Below are 12,940 nucleotides of genomic sequence, written 5' to 3'. Positions count from 1 at the left end.
GACATTCAATGTACAGCATCTCTCTCCTCGCTGTCCGCGTGTACAGTGCGCTCTTTCAAGCTTTTTAATTCAATGGATGCTTATTACTTAAAGCGAAAGTAGATTAAATATTATTTAGATAGTTTTGCTGGGATGGTCTTAATTTGTTTAAGAGTTTAACCAATAAACCAGTATTATGACATATAATTTCGGAGACCGACAGTAGTATATCTCTTTTTGTAACTGCACCGTCTGGTCTGTCTTCGCACAGCGGGTGCTGGCGGTTCTTACTAGAGGGGATACAGCTACGGTCAAATCTCACGAGATGCTTTGTTTTGGGGGTAGGGTGAAAGATGAAAAACAGTGTTTCTGGCTAGATATGATACAGCTACGGGCTAAATTCCGCGAAATGTTGGGTTTATGGTTAGGTTTGGGTGTAGGATTAGGGTGAAAACAGCGCTCATCCGGCGAGATTTCTCAAACTATTGGCTGAATATAGCTGTATTCTTTCTAGCCATGTCTGCCGGGTGACCTCCCACCAACGCAGGGCGGAGCTGTATGCAAATATCAGGCGTGGCTTTTTTGACATTTTGCGGTTCTGCGCAGGTCGATACCACTATGACATCGAGTACCGCGATAGTAGATTGCTATTTGAAATTCTTCAGCTCGCTCTCGCGATACTTTAAAGTCATACGTCTGCGCAGCCCTGCATGACGTCGAACACGCCTTTGAAACGTGACCTAAGCGGAAAACGAAACGTGGTACCCACAATGCAACGCGGATGGATATATTTTCCAAATATTCTTGCTTGTTATTTATCAAATATGCATATATATGGCTTAGTAGATTCTGATCATATAATCTATGGTGGTATTGCTAATGCTTAGCTAAGTTTAAAATGTAGGCTAGTAATGAATGTTGGTCTTACCATTTTTAGGAAGTGTGTTGTCGTTGGTGTGGTACCCTCCAGTTTAACTCAGAAGGCAGGACACTCATGTTTTTCCTCAGATCGTATAAATCTTTCGCCTTTTACTAAAGATTTCCGTGGGGAAGAACACTATGAGTATAATATAATTTTTTGATGCCCTGCCGATTGGCGGGGCTTCCCAACATGGTTAAAAATAAGAATTTGGTTTGATCATTCCGAGATTACACACATATACTTACTTATTATTAACTAATCACGTTGTACGTTTTAGGAAATACTATATATCAGAAATAATTGATTATAAAGTTAGTTCGAATGTGTGTTGACCGCTGTGCGAAATGAACATAAATTCAGATTAGTGCCTTGTTGAATCTAAATTACGAGAAATTTAAGCCCCTGGTGGACAAAATGATAAAGTGCAGGAATAGGAATGGGTGGTGGCGAGGTTCTGAAAAACTGCCGTTGAATGGGAGCTCCTCACGTCTTTGTTCGTGTCTCCACTCCCTATTTTTTTTAATTATCGTGTTCCACAAAAGCAGTTGATAAACTCATGATTGTAATCTTGTACCTGGGTGTTCCTTATGTTAATGATGCACCTGCCGCAATGTTTTATGCATGATATTATAAATGGGGAAAGTGAAAGCCCAAAACCAAGAAGTCCCGCCTTCCAGTAAAATTGTGCTTTTTGAGTTGTGGTCGACATTTTCAGATAGTCCTTCCGAGGCGGAGTCAGACATTGTAGACATTGGGGGCTTAGCCCAAATCTAGGGGTTCCAAAGCATGGCCCCCTGCTGATATATTTTCTAAAGTATTTTTTAATCTAAATGTTCTCCGTATTATCATTCTGAAACTGTCTGTAACATAACAATTTTTGACAATGAGACTTTAACTTCTCTTATCCGAAAATAGGCAAAATATGTTTGATGTATTCCAGTTACTATGACGCTACATAAGAAAGAATAACAATTTTGACTTCACTAGCAGAACAATTTCTCACCTGCTCATGGAAAGGTTCTCGATCTCTCTCCACCTTCCTCTCTCCCAATTTGCACTGACAATTATCACACATAAGGATATTTTAATGTAAGAGATTGAGTATTCACATTTTATAACTGTCTATCAATGTATTTCTGAGGTGAAATCATTGCGAATTTCAGTGAAATGCATATGGACAAAACATAAGCTGCCTATAATATACTTTCTTCTTACTTCTGACGTCTTAAAAAAAAAAATCGGATATCCATCTATAAAAAGGGATATGTGCAATGAGCAACGTTGTTTCATAGTTTTAATTCACTGTGATTAAAATTGCTTTAAATATAACGTTTCCAGCGTCAGTGTGCAGCAAAGCAGGCAGACTAGATGAGAGCGCTAACAGTAGCCATTAGCCATGCAGATAATATATCAGTTGACACTATTTAACAGTATTTACATAACATATAAATATACACTTTTACAGTAATAACGAAGGCACTTTAATAATAAAGACACTTGGAAAAATGCGTTTACTGTGGGGAGATTTAGCATATTAAAGCAACACTAAAGACTTATTGCTCTTTGCTCCCCCTACAGGTTAGAAGCGTAATTGTTCATTACCACTGTCGTAAATACTGCAGCATAGCTGGCTCTGATTGGATTGTAGGTCTGCCGCAAAGCAAGTTTTTGTAGTTTTCATTTGAACTACAGGACCACTTCCCGACGGTTGGAAACTTCTTTAGTGCGGTTTTGGCCGATAGAGGGCTGCAAAGCGAATGTGAAAGTGCCATTCACCCTGTTTTGAGTGGATGAACCACTGAAACGTTTTTGGAAACGTTATTTTAAGGTAAAAAAACCTCTTTGGTGTTGCTTTAATTTGCCTTCAACACGCATCTCTCATTCGTTTTTGTTGGAGTCAGGGACCTGAGAGTTTAAAGCTGAATGCCGCCACTAGCGTACTGGATGAATTCATTTTACAAATCTGAAAAGATTCGGTGCTTTTGACAAAACATTCGGGCCTTGAGCCCCAGAACCCAGCCCCTCGCTCCGCCCTATGGTTACGACTGAAAGAGTCTTTTATTACAGTAAAAATTACCATGAAATACCTAGTTTTAGCGCAATTTGAGCTTAAGAAAAACATTCAGGGCAGAGGGTTTTCAAACTTTATGATAGCAGGGACCCCCAATATGATAAATCTTTCCTAAAATGCATATCCATATCGGTTTCACATAAAAACAAACGGCTTTCATGGAACAAATGTAACTCCCGTCTCCCGGTAAAATCCGCAAATAATTTAGTTCATGCGTCTGGTGAACTATCCAAATTTTGTGTAAAGGAATGTTTAAACTGTGTTGGATAAATAGTAATTGTGATAGTTGAAGACAGGAAATTGTTTACAATTGGCTACGGGTTCGTTCACACTTAACTTATTTAGAAAAATAAACTTTAATGCCTAAACATTAGTATTTTAAAGAAGTACCTCTTACCTTATGCGTTACACAATATGAGGAAGCAACCATGCATATTTCCAATGAATGTACTTAAAAGTAGACTGCCAATATGTTTTTGATATCAGGCGTATTCTGATAACACATTCCTCATTAAGTAGTTACTCTATCTTTTATCAATAATAAGAACCGCATCTGATGGAGCGTTTAGACCTGGAAGCGGTGTCTTGTGATGTCAGACTTAATAAGTGGATTATATAAGGTTGTGTACAGTATGTGTTTGTGGGTTTCATGTGCGCATACGGGATATCACCTTCCTCTTCCCTGCATACATTTATGTGTGTTAGCGTGTATATTTGTAACAATCTCGGTCTGACCACAAGGTCATTACCCATATCATGTTGGTTGACCTGTCTGATGTCAGTCTTTCCCTGTCTAATTTCTTCTGGTCTAAGACAAGCAGTTTTTTAGGTTCTAAGATTCAGGATCAGTTTCTGTGCTAACCTTGTCTGGGCAACCCATCACCCTGCCGTGGCCTCTCAGGCCATTAAACCGACAAGGTCACTGACCAACACGCGAGCCAAGTCTGATCTTATTGTTGGGATGCAGGTAGTGTAGCCACTTGGAGGGGTATGGAGACACCTCTGCTAGACCTTTTCTTCCACTACAAGTATTGATGTCTTCTTAAAAGAAACAAGAGTGGCAAGAATCCGTCTACTTTAGATGAAATTCAGGACACTGTTTCTGGTGTACAGTACAGCTAGTGATCTTTAATCTCTTATTAATTTGTCCACCATATCTCTGCTTCACGTTCAGCTACTTCTGGTATTTTTTTTCCTCAGAAAGAGACCCTGCTTGTCCAGGTCAAGATATTTTCCATTTAAACACTACTGTAGCTCAGCACAAAAACTCACATGAACTAATTTAATAAGGGGTCTTGTGATGCTGTTGAGTAATGCAATTACAAAATGAAATGTAATCTGAGGTTTAGAGGAAAAGGAGTAATGTGGTTTCTTATACTTCATTTATTTCTGCTTTGTGATTGGTTTCTCCTGTGTGCATATATAACCTTACTTGTTCTTTACCCAGTTCTCTGGTTTATCCTTCGTGGTTTTGTTCTGGCCTTGGATTATTATAATAAACCTAGCAGCATTTGGATCTGCTTCTCTTTCTTGCCTGCCTTAGCCTGACATTAGTTGCAGTCAGACAGTCAATAGCTGCTCTATAAACCTCTTAACATATTTTGTCTTTTGTTTGAAAGAGCTTCGTCAAAAAAGCAGCAAACCGCTTACACGAAAAACTTCACGCCACGGTGCACAGCAAGAACCGACAGGCGAGTGATATTAAAGCGATTCAAAAGCAGGATCCTTTGAATAGGCTTGTTCGACTTCATGAGGCGCCGCAAGAACCGACAGCCGGATGACGTCAAAGTACCGCGAGAACGATTAGAGAAATCATACAAAGTCTAATTTTTCTCGCTCTCGCGGTACTTTGACGTCATTCGGCTGGCGGTTCTTGCAGCGTTGCATGAAGTCGAACAAGCCTTGTGATTTCTCACATCGCTCTCGCGGTACTTTGTTCTTAATGTAAAGCCGGACAGGACACACCCGAATAAAACAACTTTTTTAAGCATGGATTTTATCCTATTTTGAAGAGGAAAGTAGATGCCACGTGATAAAAGAACAAACACGCACGCACGCGCACAAACACACGTGCCTAGTCTGCACTTAGCTACCTTGAAAATGTGTACGACTTTTCAGACAACTATATCACAAAAATGCTGCAGTCTTGTTCCTTAAAATCTTTCGATGGAATGTTGTGGAAGTATTGTTATGATGAGAAAGTAGGAATTTGTTTAGGGTAACATTTATCCTCCATGTCCTGATGCTTCTGTCCTCTCCCTATCCATTTAATCTGAGGTCATAATGTCACGGAGGTTTATGTGTTCACCATCTGGGTTTATATGGCTTATTAATCTTCACACACGCCATTAGACTTGTAATGGAGAAGACAGCTTGGCTTCATGTGAACTTTACGCCTACAATGATTATGATCAGCAGATTATGATCATATCTAGCCCTTTGGTTTTATTTTTATCACCATCTACACCCACTGTAGGGCTCTTCAGTGTCCTTTGGCACCCAGCACCTTGTTCACATCTGTGGAGTGCCGTGTGTGCTCACGTGGACAAACTGACAGTCTAATCCAAGTGTACATTATTGAACACATGTAACACAATAGTTACAGAATGAAAGAATTAGATCATTAAAGACAGAAAAAACATAATGTAGTAATGTTATGATTCAAGAAAGCAGTGGTAATAATATTAGGTTTGAGTGCAGGGTGACCACCACCCAAGAATCCAAATGTGGGCCAAGTTTGTGTGGGACGATGTGGGACGTTACATTGAAACATTAAAAGATAACCTTGCCATTAGTAATTGCCAAGTCTTGGCATTCTTTCTTCATAGTAATTCTTCAAAGCTCATCTTTTTATCATTTGCCCTCACTGTTACATACTAAATATTGTTGTGTTGAGGAGTATATTATTGGTGACTGTCTAAAAGCAGGCAGACCCGGATAACTTTTTCTCTTTTTTTAAGGGCCATTTATATAAGATGGAAACACATGTTTAGTTTAATATGATGCCTGAAATTTATTATTAATTCACTAAATGACAGAAAAAAAGTAAAAACTGTTTTATTAGATAATATTCTGTTGATAAGGACAATTGATGTTTTCAATAATTCAATATATTCTATTGTATATATGTGCTTAATAATTTTCCAGGTTTTTTTGTGGTTTCTTCTCTTAAACAATAAATTGGGACTAAAGAAATATGGCTTGACGTACCTGTTTTATGCAAAACATTACAGGTTTTTAAGTGAACCACTTGGTCAGTTATGCTAAATAATCAGGCCTTAGCAACCACGAGGTGACATGTAGTTTTATTTTCTATGATTTTTTTCTTGATAGAGGTCAATTAATGGAGGGAACAAAGAGAAGTGATAATATGATGCTCATCTCCAGCAGGAACGACTATAGACCTGCAGCAGTGAAGTGCTGATTCAGGGAATTTTACTGCAGATGAAGCATTTTTAACTTGCCTGAGGAAAAGTTAGTGCAGTTAAAATTAAAGCAAGACAAAGAATAGGCCAAGAGAGAGATGAACATTTAGGCCTGGTTTCACATACAAGGCTTATGCTGCGTCCGAAACAGCCTACTACTTACTATATAGTACGCGAAAAGCAGTAGGCGAGGCGAGTAGTATGTCCGAATACATAGTATTCGAAAAACAGTATGCGAAAAGTACCCGGATGACCTACTACTTCCGGCTAGATTTTGCAGTGTGCATACGATGGACGCTTCACTATCCCATGATGCCCCGGGAGAGGAGTTATCCAACGAAGAAGACGAGGCATGCGGTTGTTTTCGCGCTGAAATGACATGACGTGATGACGACGTATATCACGTGATGTAGCAACATGGCGGATGTAGTACGTCCGAATTTCATTCATACTACCAGGATTCATACTATACAGTACCTACTGTTTTAACGCTAAGTAAGTAGGTACTTCATCTAATTCAGTACCTACTATACAGTATGCGGTTTCGGACGCAGCCTTAGTTTACTAGGACTAGGCCCAGGGGCGGAGCGGGGGGGGGGTGGCTTTTGGGGCTCGAGCCCCGAATGTTTTGTCAAAAGCCCCGAATCTTTTCAGATCTGTAAAATGAATTCATCCAGGACGCTAGGTGGCGGCACTCAGCTTTAACTCTCCGGTCCCCCACTCAACTGAAAATGAATAAGAGATGCGTGTACTTGTGTTGAAGGCAAAATAACATTCTGAATCTCCCCACAGTAAACGCATTTTCAAAGTGTCTTTATTATTACAGTGCCTTCGTTATTACTGTAAGTGTATATATATAGTTATGTGATGTAAATACTGTTAAATAGCGTCAACTGATATATTATCTGCATGGCTAACGTCTAACTTACTGTGGTGCTCTGGTCTAGTCTGCCCCATTGGTCATTGGTAAGGTTGTATTTAAAGTACATTTAATAACAGTGAATTAAAACTTTGAAAAAACTTGCTCATTGTTGCATATATACTTTTTATAGATGGATATACGATTTATATTTTTAAAGACGTCATAAGTAAGAAGGCGAGAAAGTATATAGTTAGTTAGGTATGTTTTGTCCATATGCATTTGAAATTCGCAATGATTTTACCTCAGAAATACATTGATAGACAGTTATAAAATGTGAATCCCCAATCTCTTACATTAAAATATCCTTATGTGTGATAACTGTCAGTGCAAATAGGAAGAGAGGAGGGTGGAGAGAGATCACAGACAGACAGAAAGAGAGAAAGAGAGAGAAACGCTTCCATGAGAAATTGTTCTGTCAATGAAGTCAAAAATTGTTATTCTTATGTAGCTTTATAGTTACTGGATTAGCCTTCAGCAAACATGTTTGCCTATTTTTGGATAAGAGAAGTTAAAGTATCATTTTCAAAATTTGTTATGTTGCAGTTTCAAAATGACAATACCAGTGTTGGGTAAGTTACTCAAAAAAGTAATTAATTACTAGTTACTAATTACATCTTCAATCATGTAATTAAATTACTTTACAAATTACTCCAAAAAGTATTCAATTATTACTAAGTACTTTCTAAATCTTATTTAGTACATGATACAAGGATAGGCTTGAAATGGCTCGAAGAAACAATATATAAAAGTACATCAATTTTTCTGGTCCCACTTTAGGGTTCATTTCTCTCTATTAATTAACTATTAACTACTTTTGCCTCAATATACTCCAACTACCGCTTATTAATACTAAAGTAGTTGTTTATTTTAAGTATTTGTAGAAATGGGGAGGGTTAAGGATGTAGAATAAGGTTTTGCAGAATCAGGCATTAATATGTGCTATTTAAGTAGGCCTACTAAAAAACTGTCAACATCTCAGTAATATTAAAGGCGGAGTCCACGATGTTTGAAAGCCAATGTTGATATTTGAAATCACCCAAACAAACACGCCCCTACCCCAATAGAATCTGGACCTTCTGTTTATAGACCCGCCCCACACATACGCAACCCGGCATTTGATTTGATTTGATTGGCTATAAGTGTGTTTTGGTAGTCGGCCCGTCTCCTTTTCCAACGCGTTTTTCAAACATCGTGGACTCCGCCTTTAATGCTAATAATCAACCAGTTAATAGTGAGAATTGTAAACTAAAACCATGTTAAATCCACTATTTATTATAGTATACATAATTGTTCTACAGTCCATAGACAGTATTTACTTACATCAGAAGTAACTGTAATTCGATTACAATAAAAATAAGAGTAATCCCTTACATTACTTTTTCAAGTAATTAAATTACAGTAACAAATTACTTAGTAACTAGTTACACCCAACACTGGACAATACAGAGAACACTTAGATTAAAAAATAGTTTATAAAGCTGCCGTAAATGGAGAAAAAATATCAACAGGGGACCAACCTTTGAAACCCCTAGATTTGGGCTAAGCCCCCAATGTCTACAATGTCTGGCTCTGCCCCTGACCACACTGAAAAAACGAACTTTTTGGTGTAGTAATATTTATTAGATTAACTCTCATAATTTCTACATAATAATATTAACATTTATTGAGAACTAGATTTTCCTAAGTAAAATGATGATAAATACACAATTAATTAATGTAAAAACTGAACTGTGTGGGAATAGTAAGTCTTATTAGATATTTTCTTGTATTATTTAAGTAAAATTTACTTACATTTATTTGCACATGTTGTAAGGAATACCCACAATTCTTTGCGCCTGAATATTTTTATTTTTTAAACTTTATCACAGAATAAGAACTGATAAGAACTTTAACTACTTAAATATTTGTTAGCAAAATGTCAAAAAGGTTTAAGCTCTTATATTATTGATGTTGTTTTGTTGTAAATAATAATTTTGTGAAGTCACCGTTCAGGTGATCAGTGTTTCTTTACATGAACCCTGTTCAGAACATTATATTGTAATTCTCTCCACAGTGCTGATAATACATGTCAGAAACACAGTTTGTGTGCGTTTCTGTTCTGAATCAAGTTTATTCAATGACTGACTTCTTGTCAGTCATGAATTGTGTGTTATAATGCCATTTATAACACTTAAAAGAACTAGGTCCATATTTATATGTTAAAGAAAATAACAAACAGAAAATACGATTTATTTAATATTATTAGGACAGCAATGCTTCAATTAAAAAAAAAAACCTAATAGACTTTACCTAAACGATTAAAATAAATCTAACTTCTAAATAAAATAATTAAGTAACATTTAATTAATTATTTAACATATGTTTTATCATGCAATTTTAAGTAAATTTTATTTGATTTTAGTAGGTAAGTTTTACTTATAAAAAAGCAGTACATTTTACTTAAAAAAAGTTCGTGCAAATTGTTACGAGGATTTTTTTAAGTAAATTTTACTAGTTGTTTTTTTTCAGTGTAGGCCTTAGTTAAATTAAGATGTTTAAGCATTTTTTTATAAACATACATTAGAAAAATATGTTACTAGTGTGTATCTTGAAATATGCCAGTGCCACTGATTTTCTTAAAATCTTATGTTGAAGTTATTTTCAGTTGAGACAGCTCAAACACATGTTTTAGGACTAGCCTTAAGCCTTGTCTGTGAAATCAAGGGCCAGTTGTTCAAAAAGTTTAATCTGAATCAAAATTATCCAAATTTGGAAATCCCATGTTTTGCTATCTTGGATCAGGTAAACCTTTTCCCTCTTGTCCTGGTTTTTCAAGGTAAAATTGGATTGGATCAATGTGATCAGAATCTTTTTCAGATTAGCAAATCTGGATTACTAGTGTTGTAAATGGGATCACATGTCAATGTTGACTATTAGCTATGTAAAAAACAGCAGGTAATTTGGTCAGTATGGGGTCACTAAGTGATTTTACTTGAAGAGACAATAAAACAACACAACTTTCCCTTACTTTTTTATTTCAATTCGACCTTCAGTCTGTTCTTTTGGCTGACAAAAACCCCCAAAATGAATGTGTTTATGTATTATCTATATTTGTTTAAAGAGCACTATGGTCCGATTCTCGTTTTTACATTTCCTTTGGTGTGTAAGTGTGTATTAGTACATGTTAACGATATGCAAAAGGTACAAACCCCAAAGTAAACGATGACGCAAGTTATCGTCTCCAAAGTAAATCTCTTTTCTTGGACTACAACAAACACACAGATTGTAGGCAACAGTTTACTTCCTGGGCCTGTTGACGTAGACAAGGCCGACATTATCATAATTCCTGTCACTTTGGACTCAGCCTGTAAGTTAAATGTCAGCATTGCATTGTGAGCAAATCTTTCAAACATGGTAAGGAAATAATATGGATTTTTTCAGAAAACTTCTTGCATAAAATAGATTCAAGAATTTCAATGACCTGTATCTATGTATGTATATTTTCAAACACTTCCCAGGGCCTTGAATTTTTTTTAACCAAATTCACAAACTTTCAAGGATTTCAAGGACTTGTGGGAACCCTGTACAAATATGTTTGGTATGTGGAAAATAATGTGTTTTTTGAACCATGAAAACACATTGTATTATACCAAATACACAAAGTAACGTTTTTTTAGCAATGAAATAGGTGCCCCTTAAGTCATAAAGAGGCTAAATGTCCAGTAGTTTACATTTGTAGATATGTCGGTTGTTAAACCTACTTTTGACAGTTTAGTCTCTGATGATTGTGATTGTAATCAATATACAGTACAGTGCCAATAACCGTTAAAAGTTAAAGATTACTTTAGTTAAAATTAAATGTTAATTTTTTTTGTTTGCTATCAACTCTTGTATGAGAGATTTATGGACTTTTTTAATTGACTGAAAGGTGTAGCCCAATGTTTGATTATCATTATAAGGACTGAACTAATCAAAAGCCAGTGTTGGGGAAAGTGACACTTAAAAGTAATGCATTACAATATTAAGTTACTCCCAAAAAAGTAACTAATTGCGTTACTTAGTTACTTTTCATGGAAAGCAATACTTACGTAACTTTTTAGTTATACTTTTCCATTACTTTTTCTTGGCTGAGGCTTGATCTCTTTCAGGCCTTGCAGGTGTTTTTTATAACTGAAAAGTTCTGCATTCAGAAATGGCATATTTCATCACAAAAATGTCAAACTCTGGCCTGCCATCTCAGTTTCTGACTCAAACAGTTCCCACACAGGTGTGTACGCATAGAGTGCATAATGTGACAACGTTTAGTTTAATTCAGTACATCATTTTTTTTATCGAATTAAACTAAAAAAGTATCTTGCATTACTTTTTTAAAAAAGTAACTAAAATATTGTGTACATTTAAAAAGTAATGTGTGACTTTACTTGTTACTTCAGAAAAGTAATATTATTACGAACCAGTTGTTCAAAAGTAATCCATTTGGATTTCGGCTATCGGATTAGATCAAAATTTCAAAATGGGTTGTTAAAAAAAAAAAAATGTATTGTGAATTTGGATTGGATCACAAAATCCAATCTAGGTTTTGATCTGGATCAGATCGTCACTTTGTGTTGGTCAAAACATTTGAGTAAGATTGGGATTTGTTTGATCCCAAAAAGTAGGATTATTCTGATCCCATCAGAAGGGTGGATTTCAGGAACAAAAATGTAATAAAACTTCCAATAAAATGTTACTAAAACATAGAAACCTAGTTAGTCTACAATACAACATTTCTATTATGTAATATTTATAAATTTATCATTTGTTTGTTAAAACTAGTTATATTTCCTAATGAAACTAGACCTAGTCCTGATTTAAAATAATCCCTGTCCGGGAAACTACCCCTTAGTGACCCTATACAAACTGAACTATCTGCTGTTTCTTATAGCTAATAGTCAACACTGACATGTGATCCCATTTATTCCAGATTTGCTAATCTGAAAAAGTGTGTATTTGGATCAGGGTGATCCAGTCCAATTTTGCTTTGAAAAACCAGGACAAAAGTGAGATGGTTTACCTGATCCTCGATAGCAAAACATGGGATTTCCAAATCTGGATCATTTTGGAACAAAATTTCAACAAACAAATTATAATTTTTTTAAATATTACATAATAGAAATGTTGTATTATAGACTAACTGTAGGTTTCTATGTTTTAGTAACATTTTATTGGAAGTTTTATTACATTTTTGTTCCTGAAATCCACCCTTTTGATGGGATCAGAATAATCCTACTTTTTGGGATCAAACAAATCCCAATCTTACTAAAATGTTTTGACCAACATAAAGTGACGATCTGATCCAGATCAAAACCTAGATTGGATTTTGTGATCCAATCCAAATTCAGAATCCATTTTTTTGTTTTGAACAACCCATTTTGAAATTTTGATCTAATCCGATAGCTGAAATCCAAATGGATTACTTTTGAACAACTGGCCAAAAGTGACAATTTGATGCAGACCCAATACAAATTCAAAACCTTTTTTGTTTTGATCAACCATTTTGAAATTATCTAATCCAATAGCCGACATCCAGATGGATTACTTTTAAACATCTGGCCCCATGGGTTACAGCTTGAATCTAGTCCAAGACTAAAGCGCTTGTTTGA

The 12,940-nt window shown here is 35.9% G+C and overlaps 1 non-coding gene across 1 annotated transcript; it reads left to right on the top strand.

The window, feature by feature from the left end:
* The first annotated feature begins 967 nt into the window (after nucleotides 1–967).
* LOC129430189 (U5 spliceosomal RNA) lies at nucleotides 968–1,083 on the top strand. Its single transcript, XR_008639441.1, has one exon. It is a non-coding gene; the product is annotated as a U5 spliceosomal RNA (small nuclear RNA).
* Nucleotides 1,084–12,940: the final 11,857 nt, after the last annotated feature.

Source organism: Misgurnus anguillicaudatus, chromosome 18 (genome assembly GCF_027580225.2).
Source record: "Misgurnus anguillicaudatus chromosome 18, ASM2758022v2, whole genome shotgun sequence".
Taxonomy (NCBI): Eukaryota; Metazoa; Chordata; class Actinopteri; order Cypriniformes; family Cobitidae; genus Misgurnus; species Misgurnus anguillicaudatus.
This window is presented reverse-complemented; position numbering and strand designations above follow the sequence as displayed.